The sequence below is a fragment of the Peromyscus californicus genome, unplaced genomic scaffold (assembly GCF_007827085.1).
Source record: "Peromyscus californicus insignis strain IS unplaced genomic scaffold, ASM782708v3 Scaffold_9__1_contigs__length_137607984, whole genome shotgun sequence".
Classification (NCBI taxonomy): Eukaryota; Metazoa; Chordata; class Mammalia; order Rodentia; family Cricetidae; genus Peromyscus; species Peromyscus californicus.
Window position 1 is genome coordinate 645330 of NW_026294617.1, and position 12634 is coordinate 657963.

The following is a 12634-nucleotide window of genomic DNA, read 5'->3' on the forward strand; positions in this document are numbered from 1 at the left end:
AGCAGGGTTTGGGATTAGAAACATTCTGTTTAAATTTTGACTTTATCAGTTATTACACTTAGGAGAGTTATTTATCTTATTTTCAGTATTCCAGATAATAAAATGAGAACAAATTAGTGATTATCCCACAGAGTTTTTGTGAAGATTAAGTAAAGGTCAACACCAGCTCAGTTAATTTTAGTTTTATCAAAATATGAATTTACTTCTCTGAAAAATGATGTCAGGATTTTGTCGAGGAGTCCATTAAAACCATAGATAATTTTATCCTTATTTGCTATTGGTGGGAGTATGAACTGATACAGACATTATATAAACCAGTGTGGTAGTTTCTCAAAACACTAAAATTAGAAATGCCGTATGTTCCACTCCTGGGCATGTAATCCAAAAGACCCAAATCCCACTACAGAGACATTTGTCATCCGTGCTTGTTGCTGCCTTATTTGCAATAGCCAGGAAATGGAATCAGTCTAGATATGCATCAAAAGACAAATGAATAATGAAATACAATTCATAGACACAATGAGACTGCAGTTTCCCTCCTCCTTCCTGGGCCAAGGGGCTCTCCAGATATGCCAGGCCCTGCACCAGCTGGCACCAGCTCTAAGGATGCCAACCTCCAACTGAGGATGCCAACTGGGATGGAAGTACCCCCACCTCCAGAGAAATGACAGATATGATGTCTCCTATAATCCTGAAGAACACATCCTTCAATTTACTGCCAGTACCACCTCTCCAGGCTCAGGCAGGCATCTGCTCAGCAACTGGAATCTGTTCACCCTTGCCTCTGCTGTATAACCAGAGCATTTCCCTTTTCCAATTTTTTTCTGGCAGTTATCACTCTACCCATGGCTAGCACAGCTCATAGGACCAATGACAACTATCTATTTTTATTCCTAGCAACCTCAAGGACCAGATGCCTGATATCTCCATGCCAGAGATTTCCATGATGACAGCTAACAATACTTCTTCACTCATGCCTCCCACCATGTGTAACTCCTGGGTCACCCCTCCTCACTTTACCCCTTTCCAACTTGAAGTAGTCTCAAGAATTCAGCGCCCTTGTTTCCCTACTCGCTCTCATAACTCACCTCTTTTTATAATAATCAAAATGGAGAAATGTTAATATTCTGATTCCACCCCTTGGTGCCACCCTGTGTCCTGATGTAAAAATCTCTTCTTAAAAAAACTCTGTTCCTTTTTTTTCTCTCTCTCTCCTCTGCCTCCACTCCCATGAGGTGTGCGCCCCTCTATCCCCTCTCTCTCTTTTTCTCTCTCTCTCTCTTTCTTCTTTCCTATCTTCTCTCCATCTCTCTATTATAATAAACCATTTCCTCATGGATGTAGCATCTGGGTTGTGAATGTCCACCTGATGCCCTGCCACCATGCCTGTACGGAGTGGGTCTCCTGCCAGGCTGCTGCTGCATCTGCCCAGCATGCCAGCATGTTTCCCTGCATGCTTGGGATAACCTTGGGAGCCCCCGCATAATAAATCATAACAGTGTTAATAATACATTGCTCTGGTTCCTGTTACTGAAGGAGTGGATGTCTTAGGAGATGGGGAAAGAAGCAGTGGTTATCACAAAAGTGGTGAGAACTGCACAACACAGCCACAGTGCACATTCAGTCTGGCCTGAAAGGTAGAACAAAAGAAGTGGTGGTTTTCAAAAACTTTCCTTTCTTCGCTTGCCTGACAACTGTATTGGGCAATAATCACTCTTCTTTGATGTGTCATCTTGTCATCTGATCGATACTATTCCCTTTGCAAGAATCTGGTACCACTGATAGATAGATCTCACATGCATAACTCTTCATTTTTACAAAGCAGAGAAGAGGAACTTTGATTAGTACAAAATGAGGAAACATAAATCAGCCTGCAAGCCCATTAGCAGTCATGAACTGTTTAAGAGCACACAACCATGTTCATCTTCTAGTTAGTCACTGATACTTAAACAAATTGATCTAAAGAAGATTTTCAACAGTTTGGTAAAGATCAAGATATATTTTATGTACACAAAATGGATGACAAATCATAAAGAAGTTGACCCAAACTGAAGAATTATTAATTCTGTAATTTAAAATTTGAAGACATTGTCAGTAGAAACTTGAGCTAAAAAGATACACTGCAGCTGGAGCAGCCTTGTATTCACTGCTTCCCCTCTTCACAACCTCAGTACTTTAAAAGTCAGACTGGGCAAGCAACTGAACATTTTCTTGCATATAGGAAGAACACTTCAATAGTACCAGCAGATTCTAGACATCCACTCTGACTCAAGATGCTGCCCTCAAGACAGCTATTTTATCTTTGAAATATTTAGACATAAGCTTCTAAACAAAGTTCTTAATTTACTAGCCTGCCTTAGAAACTCTTTGGCCTGAGGAACTGAGCAAACCAAACCAAAGCAAAAGTAAAGACTTCTAAATTTACCTACAAAAATAATTTAAAATAAGGCAATCATACAACATTTTATTTAGTTTTCATATGCAAAGGAACTTTCCCCACTTATGAACATCTGCTATGAAAAGAAAAAGTGAAAGATCAGACAACATTTAATTTTAATACAATATCCACTTGGCATACCCACAAACCACAAGTGTTCTAAACTCACTTTGTTTTCTTTTTTCCAACTGTCAAACATCACACTAAAGAAATAACGCTTTAATGAAATATCTGGAACGTTTATGGTTCTTTATGTTTTCCCCATAATAGAATCATGTAGTTTAGAACAATAGTAAATGAGTTGTAGTCATTTGTCAAATTGAATACTACTTTAAATTTTTGTAGACACTAATATGTTAAAGTGGTGTTAGATAGTAATTCATTAAAAATATGTTTTTAAGGAGCTAAAATTCAGACCATGAATATAATAGAAACTGTAAATATAGGTAAATCTAGTATAGAAATCAAACACAGCTTACTTTTGTTTATAAGAGCTTTAGTGTGAAACACAGGCCATCTCACCCAATGATTTCAGTTAATTTTTAAAGAATACTCTTCAAACTATTTTGAAGAAAAACAATAATGCTTTCCAGCAGTGAGGAATTGAAAAGCCAATGTGTCCAGTTTGCAAAATAACATGGGATTAAAACATTCCTAAAGGGCTAACGGAGGGACACTTGGATCTCCCTTGGAAGGGGAAATAGAATAGATTTCACGGGTGGACTGGAGGCCGGTGGGGATGGCAACAGGAGGGATCAGGTGGGGTGGTTATAAGAAGAGACAACTAGAAAAGGAGGGCATTTTGGCGTGAGGTAGAAACCTCATGTAATGTGTATTCCCAGGAATCAACAAGGGTGAACCTAGCTAAGACTCCTAGCAATAGGAGATAATGCAATCTGAACTGGCCATCTCCTGTAACCAGGCAAGACTTCCAGTGAAAAGATTGGGACACCAACCCAGCCACAAAACCTTCAACCTACAATTTGTTCTGCTTACAAGATGTGCTGGGTAAAGGTGGCACAGAAATTTTGGGAGGGGTCAAACAATGACTGGTCCAGCCTGAGACCCGTGCCATGAGAGGGAGTCCACCCTGACACTGCCTGCAACACCATGATCCAGAGGAAGAATAGTCCAGAGACCTAGGATAGAACCAAACACTACTGGAAAAAAAAAAGTCAGTGTAATGATGCCTAATGAGATTCTACTACATTCATAGATTGTACCTAGCCCAACTGTCATCAGAGAGGCTTCACCCAGAAACTGATGGAAACAGATGCAGAGAACCACAGCCAAACATTAGGCAGAGCTTGGGGGAATCCTGAGAAGGAGCCAGAGAGGTCAAGGACACAACAAGAAAACCCACAGAATTAACTAACCTGGGTTCATAGAGGCTCAAAGAGACTGATCCAAGAACCAGGAAGCCTGCAAGACTGACCCTAGGCCCTCTGCATATATGTGACAATTGTGTAGCTTAGTCTTCTTGTGGGACTCCTAACAGTGGGAGCAGGGGCTGTCTCTGACTCTGTTGCCTGCTTCTGGGGGACCCTTTCCTCCTACCAAGTTGCCTAGTTTAGCCTTACTAGGAGAGATGGTGCCTATTTTCATTGCAATTTGTTATACCATGTTGGGCTGATGCCTGCCCTTTTCTGAATAGAAACAAAGGAGTGGATGGGGATGGGGGGATTGGAGGCAGGCAGAGGAAATGTGGGGGAGAGTGGCTGGGAGGAGAGGAGGGAGGGGAAACTGTGGTTGGGAATGTAAATAATAATAATAATGATAATAATAACAATAAATCATTAAAAATAATAAAACACTTCTAAACTGATCTTAGATATTTTCATTGTGTTTATTGTTTTGCCTCATTGTGTGCCTTAAAGTCAGCTTTTTAATTTTGGCAATATTTAGACTTAAACAAAATTTTAAGTTACTAGTTTGCATGGGAAATTCTTTGATATTCAGCACATGTGACTGAGCAGGAAAAGGACTAGATTCAGTGGTAAGTATGAGGCCTAGAAACAGGAGTCTGTACCTGGCAGCCAAAACATGTAAATGAAGGAGGAATTACATCTCTGTTCATAGTATAGGCTTGGAAGTAAAATATAACCCCTCTAGGCTGTTTTCTTGAAAAGTACACAGTGAGAGCACAGAGGAGACTCATGGGTGGCAGTTAAACAGTGCTTCAGATTCCTGGCAAGTAGCAGATTAATCATCCCTTTTCTATTGTCCCTCAAACTCAACACAGATAACAGTTACTGCTATTCACTATTCATAGCAGCAAAAGAGTGGTGATTCCCGGCTGCACAAATGCACATGAGCACATAAATATAGCTTGACTCCAAACTAGAAAGGCAAAGTGAGAAAGCTGCATGATTCATAAATAAGCTTATTCTTTAAACATTGATCCAGAGTAAGACAGAGAAAAGTCTAACAACTGGCAGAGCAACAGTGACAGAATGGCACTCTAGAATCTGGAGTTTAGATAGTAAAATAGCAAGTCTTCCCCAGAGCAGACAATCCCTGAGTTGGGAGTTCGTGAGGAATTTATTCATTTTAAAGTGAGCAGAACTAGAAATCAAGACACCATGAGAGGATCAAAGAACGATGCAGTCAGGGAGAAAATGAGTCCACAATGTTGCAAATTTGAAACTTACAATCATGAAACTTTAGCCAATGCTGACACTTCCACATTTGGGTGACTACCTGAACTATAAGCTGCATTATAGGAACTGCCATTCATAATTTAGGGAGGGACCACTTATAACCATCACCAGAAAACTGAATCTTTATCCAGAACAGGTAACATAGCAACAGAACTGGACAGTTTTGAAGACTCCAAATATGGGCTGCCTACCAGGGTAATTATTTCATACTTTAATTTTTTTAAACAAAAATTAAAAACAAAAAGCATCAAGGCTTTGAGCTTATTTTCTTGCCTATTTGTTTTTTTAAGACAGAGCAGGAAGGCTTGGAATTTGCTGTGTAGTCAAGTTTGGTCTTCAACTCCTAATTCTCTGCCTGCATCATCTGAGTGCTGGGATGACAGGTACATGACACTAAGCCTTGCTAAGAGAATTTATAACAAAAGAGACCCTAAGAGCAGAGAAATGGGTCAGTTGCTGAAAAGCACCTTTTGTGCCACACAGCTAGTTCAGAGGAAGTCTTCATTCTCTACTCCCTTTGCTTTCTTGCTGAGATGGGGCATTTATAGCTAGGGAAACACTGTGGCAGGCATGGCAAGTGGTTTTTTTTTTTTTATTTGCTTGTTTGTTTGTTTTAACCCCAGGAAATGGGAGGAAAATTAACACCTTCATTTAGGAGCCTCCTGAGGCAACTACTAGGAGAATTATTTGGGGGCTGATGTATCTTCTAAAGGTAACACAAGTGGCTCCAGGGTTGTGGGGGTGGAGAGGCTTCTTGCCTCCCTCACAGTTACTTTGTCTTCCTGAAATTGAACTAAACATGATCAACTTCCTATGTATGATTATAGAGCACAGTAGGGATGTGTGGCTTATGGGATATTGAGGGGATAGCAAACAAGGAGTCAATATTCAGCTCTCTGATGCTTGTCCAAAGACACTAAGACAAGAAAGGCCTTGGGGAAGATTGGCAGGAGTCTGGAGACAAAGAACTAAAAGAAGGGATGCTAGATGAAGAGGAATGGAGGGCCCAGAAACAGGGACCTTGGCTAAAATCCAACCTCAATTGCAGATGTGCAAAGGTCAAGGCTGCAGCAGTTGGAGTTAGTGCCTGTGCTTCTGCACCTCTGTTACATCAGTGAATCAAAGGACTTCCCGAAACACTTCAAAGTGACTAATTTTTTCCCCAGTACCTCCAGGGTCTGATACCAAGGACCCACTTGTAGTGTTTACCAAAAGCTAGGAAAGAGGAGAAGCATATCTGGGAAGTAGGGGACTAGGACGAAGCTCCCCTTAACTTTACCTAAAAGTGGCATAACTTTCACATGACACCCCAGTGTTCACACAAGCTTCAGGTTACAGTTTAGACTCACTAGGGTGGAGGAGAAATTTGCTGGCTTGCTTCTTGAACATTAAAATTTGGAGTAAGCTTCAGAGTAACCCACACCGATCCCTGAAGTCTCTCATCTGTTCTAGGGACGGTGACCAGTTCTGGGAAGGGCACTGACAGACAATGTGCTGGAGCCCCTGGACTCTCAGGACCCTTGCAATCAAGTCGCCTCCCACCCGCTGTCTTCCCGAGTTGGCCAGGACATCTGCTGGGACTCACCCGCTCTGTGTCCAGCTCCTGGCTTTTCTCACACCTTCTAGCTCCTCCCCACCCACCTTCAGCGCTGGCTGCGAACTGTGTGCAGTCCTGTCCGGTCTCTGTCACTGCTGCTGCCTGGGATCCAGGTTGCCTGCAGCTGGAATCCAAGCTGAGACAAATATAGCAAAGGGGCGTTGCCGCTGAGTTCCAAGGCTGAGTTTGCCTTCCCTCCTAGTCCGCCCTTAGTAAAGACCCTTCCGGCCCCTCCCTTGGTAGATTCTGACCAAGGAAAGGATGACACCACAGTCCCTCAGAGTCGCCTACCAGATGCAGACTCATCTGGGCTGAAAGCCAGCATCCCCTAGAGAGGGTCTTGAAGAGGAAAGGAGCTGGGTGGGCTCAAACAACATTACTAACGGCGGCAGAGATAAACATCCTTTCTTTTCTTTTGTTTACTTGTTTCTTTTGTTCTCCACAGCTCCCTTCTTTCTAGGTTGAAAAAAAAAAAAAACTTTCAAGGAAGAATCAGGGCACTTTCTTGTCTTTTATGGTACTAAATCAAAATTTGACAATGCCGCTGTGGGTCATAGATGGCATGGATTAATTCCAGGGTTGCACAAAATAAAAGGGCAGATTTTCATCTATTTTATGAAATTCGTTAGTTTTATTCATTAAAATTATTGTTATGAAAGTACTGAAAAGTCAGTAATGTCATACTTAATATTGAATGACCATTGATTTGTGCCTAAGATTAGGAACAACACAAGGACCCTTGGTTTCTCAACTTGTACCCAATCTTGTACTCAGGTAAAAGAAAGAAATTATAAATGTCCACAGACAAGAAAGAAACTCAAGACTACTATTTGTAGTTGACACGATTTTGTGTTTAGAAAACCCTACGGTTACAAACAAACTATCAAAGCTAATAAAAAGTTGAACATAGCCGGGCGGTGGTGGCGCACGCCTTTAATCCCAGCACTCGGGAGGCAGAGCCAGGCGGATCTCTGTGAGTTCGAGGCCAGCCTGGGCTACCAAATGAGTTCCAGGACAGGCGCAAAGCTACACAGAGAAACCCTGTCTCGAAAAACCAAAAAAAAAAAAAAAAAGTTGAACATAGCCGGGCGGTGGTGGCACATGCCTTTAATCCCAGCACTCAGGAGGTAGAGGCAGGCGGATCTCTGTGAGTTCGAGGCCAGCCTGGTCTACAGAGTGAGTTCCAGGAAAGGAGCAAAGCTACACAGGGAAACTCTGTCTCAAAAAACTAAAAAAAAAAAAAAGAGTTGAACAAAGTGTCTTAATATGCAACCAATATAGAAAACTCTTTTGTATTTTAAACACTAACAATGAACAATCAAAAAATAAAATTGGGTGTGGTAAACTCAGGTTTGTAATCTTAGCATTCAGAATGCTGAGTGAGGTAAGCTTGAGGCCAGCCTGTACTGCATCATGAGTTCCAGGTCAGCCTAGTCTACAGAGTGTAACTCTGTCTCAACCCGACTTACCCAAAATGAAATTAAGGCAACAATTTCATTTACCGTTAGTCAAGAGAATAAGAATATTTAGGAATAGACTTTTTCTTTTTCTAGTGAGAATGAGCCTAATGTGTAGAGTGGATTTGAATGTATGGGCATTTATAAGCAGAAATAAGTAGAAGAGAAATACAGTGGACTAGACTAGACGTGAAACACAAGGAATACATAAAAATGAAATCAATTGGTGCTAGAAACAGTGTCAAGAGAGAGTAAAGAATTACAGAAGGGGCCAGGCAGTGGTGGCACATGACTTTAATCCCAGCACTTGGAAGGCAGAGCCAGGCAAGTTCAAGACCAGCCTGGTCTACAGAGTGAGATCCAGGACAGGCACCAAAGCTACGCAGAGAAACCCTGTCTCAAAACAAACAAACAAACAAACCAAAAAAAAGAATTACAGAAGGCACTCAAAGGCTGGAAGGGTGCATTAAACTAATTAGGAGAGGCAGCTGCTGGAGTTTATACATTTAAGTCTTGCACCGATATCTACATGACTAACTTTGTGTGTGTGTGTAAGAGGTGCTGGTGGTGGTGCTGGTGGTACTGGTGTGTGTGTGTGTGTGTGTGTGTGTGTGTGTGTGTGGTGTAGTATGATAGGTGAGTTAGTGTGTATGTGATATAGTAGGTGATGTGTATGTTATATGATGTTGTAGGTTGTGTATGTGACATATGTGTATATGGTGTGAGCGTTGTGTATGGTGTGGTAGATGGTGCATGTGTGTGTGTGTGTGTGTGTGTGTGTGTGTTTGTGTGTGTGTGTGTGTGTGTGATATGGTAGGTAGTGTGTGTGTGGGTATGGTAGATGCTAAAACTTTCTCTTTTTTTGGTTTTTCGAGACAGGTGTTCTCTGTGTAACAGCCCTGGCTGTCTTGGAACTGGATTTGTATACCAGGTTGGCTTCAATTTCACAGAGATATGCCTGCCTCTGCCTCCCAAATGCTGGGATTAAAGATGTGTGCCACCACGCCCAGCAGTGATGGAGGTGGTAATACTTCTCCCTCTGGGACGGACTGTTGAGTTTTACCTGAGATTGTTGGGGGGTTGTTAATGGGTTTCAATAACTTTTAAAGACTTGCCACTTTTTCATGATTAATGTGAACAGAAATGAGATCCAAAGCTGTGAGAGCACTAGAATCAGAGAAATGTAATGAAGCTGCAAAAACCCACATTCTAAGAAGCCGGGCTGTGCAAAGACAATGTGATGCACTCAGGGGACACATTGTCCTGGATGTAAAATGCAGAGAAGCATAAACAGAGAGGGGAGAGACAACAGGCAACAGGTAGTAAGAACACAGCAACAAAGGAGCTGTGAAATAGTGGAGGAGGCCAATAGGAGAGGGTAGATGATCCAGGGTAAAGAGCACAGTTGGAGGGTGTTGCCCAGGGCATGAGGGTACCTTTGGGTATGGTAGTTTGAGGAAAACTAGAAAGTAATGATATGCTTGATGTAAGGTATTCACCAGGGAAGACTGCTTAATCAGAGGTTTAAGCCAATAGAACATCTTTATTAATTGGCCAGTGACTACTTTGGATGATTAGGAGTCCAGTGTAGCATTGAGCCTTTTTTAGGGTGAGTTTTTAAACACAAAACCCATATTCTGTGTTGACATACTGGATTGACATACTTCAGTTAACAAGAACAGTTAGCCAGAAGCAGAACTAAAGAGGGCAAAAGCAAGGTTTAGAAACTTTCCCAGAACTATTGACTTTGATGGATTAATCTTTTGTTTTAGCTTTGGGAGGTAGTACTGTCTACATGCTGAGTTCTATGGCCTGAATGGTACTTCCATCATGGAGTCAGTTGTGCTAAGGTATGGGGGTCTACTAAGGTCTGGGTTTTCAGGAATATAAACACCTATACATATTTATGACACATACACATATTTATGTATATATTCATATATAAATGTATATATATGTATACATACACACACATACACACATATGTATGTGTGTCTTGGCATGATTCTCCCCTACAGTTTGATTTCCAAATTTTGTTCATCTTATAAAAATATGTATGTATGTTATCTTGTGTGACATCCCTCTCTCAACTAGTGTTTACACTTAAAATATTTTTATTTATGCCATATATTCCTGTGAATATTGCTTTCATGTGTCCCTCCTGTATTGTTTATTTGAAAGGTATTTACTGGACATCTTTACATTTGGTGCTGTGCTAAGTCATGGGAAGAGAGGTGGTTTTTGCAGGAGGGGTGGGCTGGAGGAGTAGTCCAGGAATACAGAGTAATCTAAGCACAGGTTTGTGGGGCAAGAGAAGAAACATTATCTAACTCTACATCTTCCCCTAGGCATTCACTTAGTTGTTTGCTCAGTTTTTCAGCTAGACCCTTCAAGAGGGTTGCCTCAGATTTTGAATCATTTATCATCCATAAATCCTTTGTACAGAAGCTAGAAGTGAGTAACAGCCAAAATCTAGAGACTGTGAATGAAAATAGGGAATGCCCCTGTGTTTGTAAAGATTTGGGAAATCTTAATCTTGTAAAATGTACTTACTGACTTAATTAATTAATTTCATTAATCCTATGCCTGAACTCAGTTTCAAGTTAATTTGAAATATGATTATAGTTTTCTGGACTTGAACTTTCCCAGAGACTTAATACTGTGTTAGCTGAAATCTCCCAGGAGAGTGAGGTTTGATTCCATCAGAAACAAGCAGATGGGAAGGAGTCATTCCAAGAAATCAATGCTAATGAATTCTCCACAGGTGCCTGCCCTGAGGAGATTTCTACCAGGGTCCGGTGTAGATGTAACCAACTGTCTTATCAAATAAGAAACACAGAGCCGATTCAGAGAAGAAAGCCAAGAGGTCAGAGCTAAGAGCCTCACCCTTCCTGCTTCAGCGATCCTCTTCAGTCAAGAGAGCTCTCTGAAAGGGACCTACTTCCTGTGTGTATGTCTTTATATAGTCTAGCTGTTCTGCCTTCTCATTGGTTGTAAACCCAAACATGTGACTGCCTCGTCACTGCCTGTATGTACCGCCCTCCAGGTCCTTAAAGGCGTGCGCTACCGCCGCCACGCACTTGCTATGGCTCTAATAGCTCTGACACCCAGGCAACTTTATTTATTAACATACAATTAAAATCACATTTCAGTACAAGTAAAATACCACCACATTTCCCCTTTTCTATTTTAATAAAAAGGAAAAAAAAAGAAAAAGGTTATAACTAACAAAAGAAAAACTATATACAAAAGTACAATGACTATATACAATATATACAAGTAATAAATGTCTAAACAATGTCTAGTCCATTTGTATTTGACAAATTCAGAGAAAATAATTTCAATTTCTATCCTATTTTGTTAAGTCTAGAATGTATCTAATTCACTTTCTATCCTAATAAATCTTCAACTATAACTAACCTTCAACTATAACTAACTAATCTTCAACTCTCTCAGAGACTCAAGAAGGAAATAATATTAGCTAACAAAAATAAAAACAGAAAGTGCATGCAAGCAACTTCCAAAAAATTTGAGTTGACAGAAACAGCCAGCTGCCTGGACAGTCACCTGAGGTTTCTCCACAATGCTGGGGCATCATCCTAAGCCTATAGACTTAGCATATCTGACAGACTCATTTGTGAAGTAGGATGTACACAAGGTCAACAGTTCAACCTCACATTGGGTTGAGAGCAGTCCATGTACCAGAAACACCTGAATTCCACTAGTGTCATGTCATGATTCAGGATTTTAAATTCTGGAAATTGTTGTTGGTTTTTTAATTCAGCTGTCCATTCTTCTTGGCTGTGTATATATGGCTTCATCTAAGCATCCCGTTCTTCTCCACATCCCTCTATCAAATGCCAGTCTACTATTGAGGGGTGTGAGCTTAGTTACTCTTCAAGAATAACTGTTTCAGCTGCTGTTCCATTGCACATCAGAAGCCATCGGCCCACTGCCTGTTCAGCTGCCTTCGAAGAAAAGGGCACTGTACCTTTTCCGAATTGCGAAGGCCACTTTAGGGATGGTGCCATATTGTCCTGGCCTCAGAAGATGCCTTTTGATAAAGCCATAACTACACTTGTTTTGGCAAGAATCAGTAGTCCTTTGTTTCATGTCCTGTCTGTCCATTTTGTCAGCAGTTGATTTTAGGATACTTTGTTGTCCAGTGGCTCACTTTTGCCACAATGAAAGTTAACTCCATATGCAGTTTCTTCAATGCCCATATTCTCTCTGAAGTAGATTGGTACTGCCAGGAGCCGACATGTCTCATAATCATAACAAAAAAGAAAAATTTTCTAAGTTATTAAAACATTTTAAATGCCATATTCTGTAGATCTCTGAAGGGTTTGAAGATGACCTGTCTAAAATATATCTGCTCAATTTTTAAAACATATCTAATATGACTACAAGTTCTATTGTAATGTCTAACTACTAACTTTCATTTCTTTATATCCTAACAGTTGGTAAAAATAACATTCAAGGA

The 12634-nt window shown here is 40.8% G+C and overlaps 1 protein-coding gene across 1 annotated transcript in view; it reads right to left on the minus strand.

Moving 5' to 3' along the window:
• The window catches only part of Agtr1 (angiotensin II receptor type 1), a 48369-nt gene extending 41520 nt beyond the window's left edge, over nucleotides 1-6849 (minus strand). Inside the window, exon 1 of the mRNA XM_052731089.1 lies at nucleotides 6683-6849. The gene's annotated coding sequence lies outside the window, so the exon portion shown is untranslated. The remainder of the gene's footprint in view (nucleotides 1-6682) is intronic.
• Between the last annotated feature and the right edge of the window lie 5785 nt (nucleotides 6850-12634).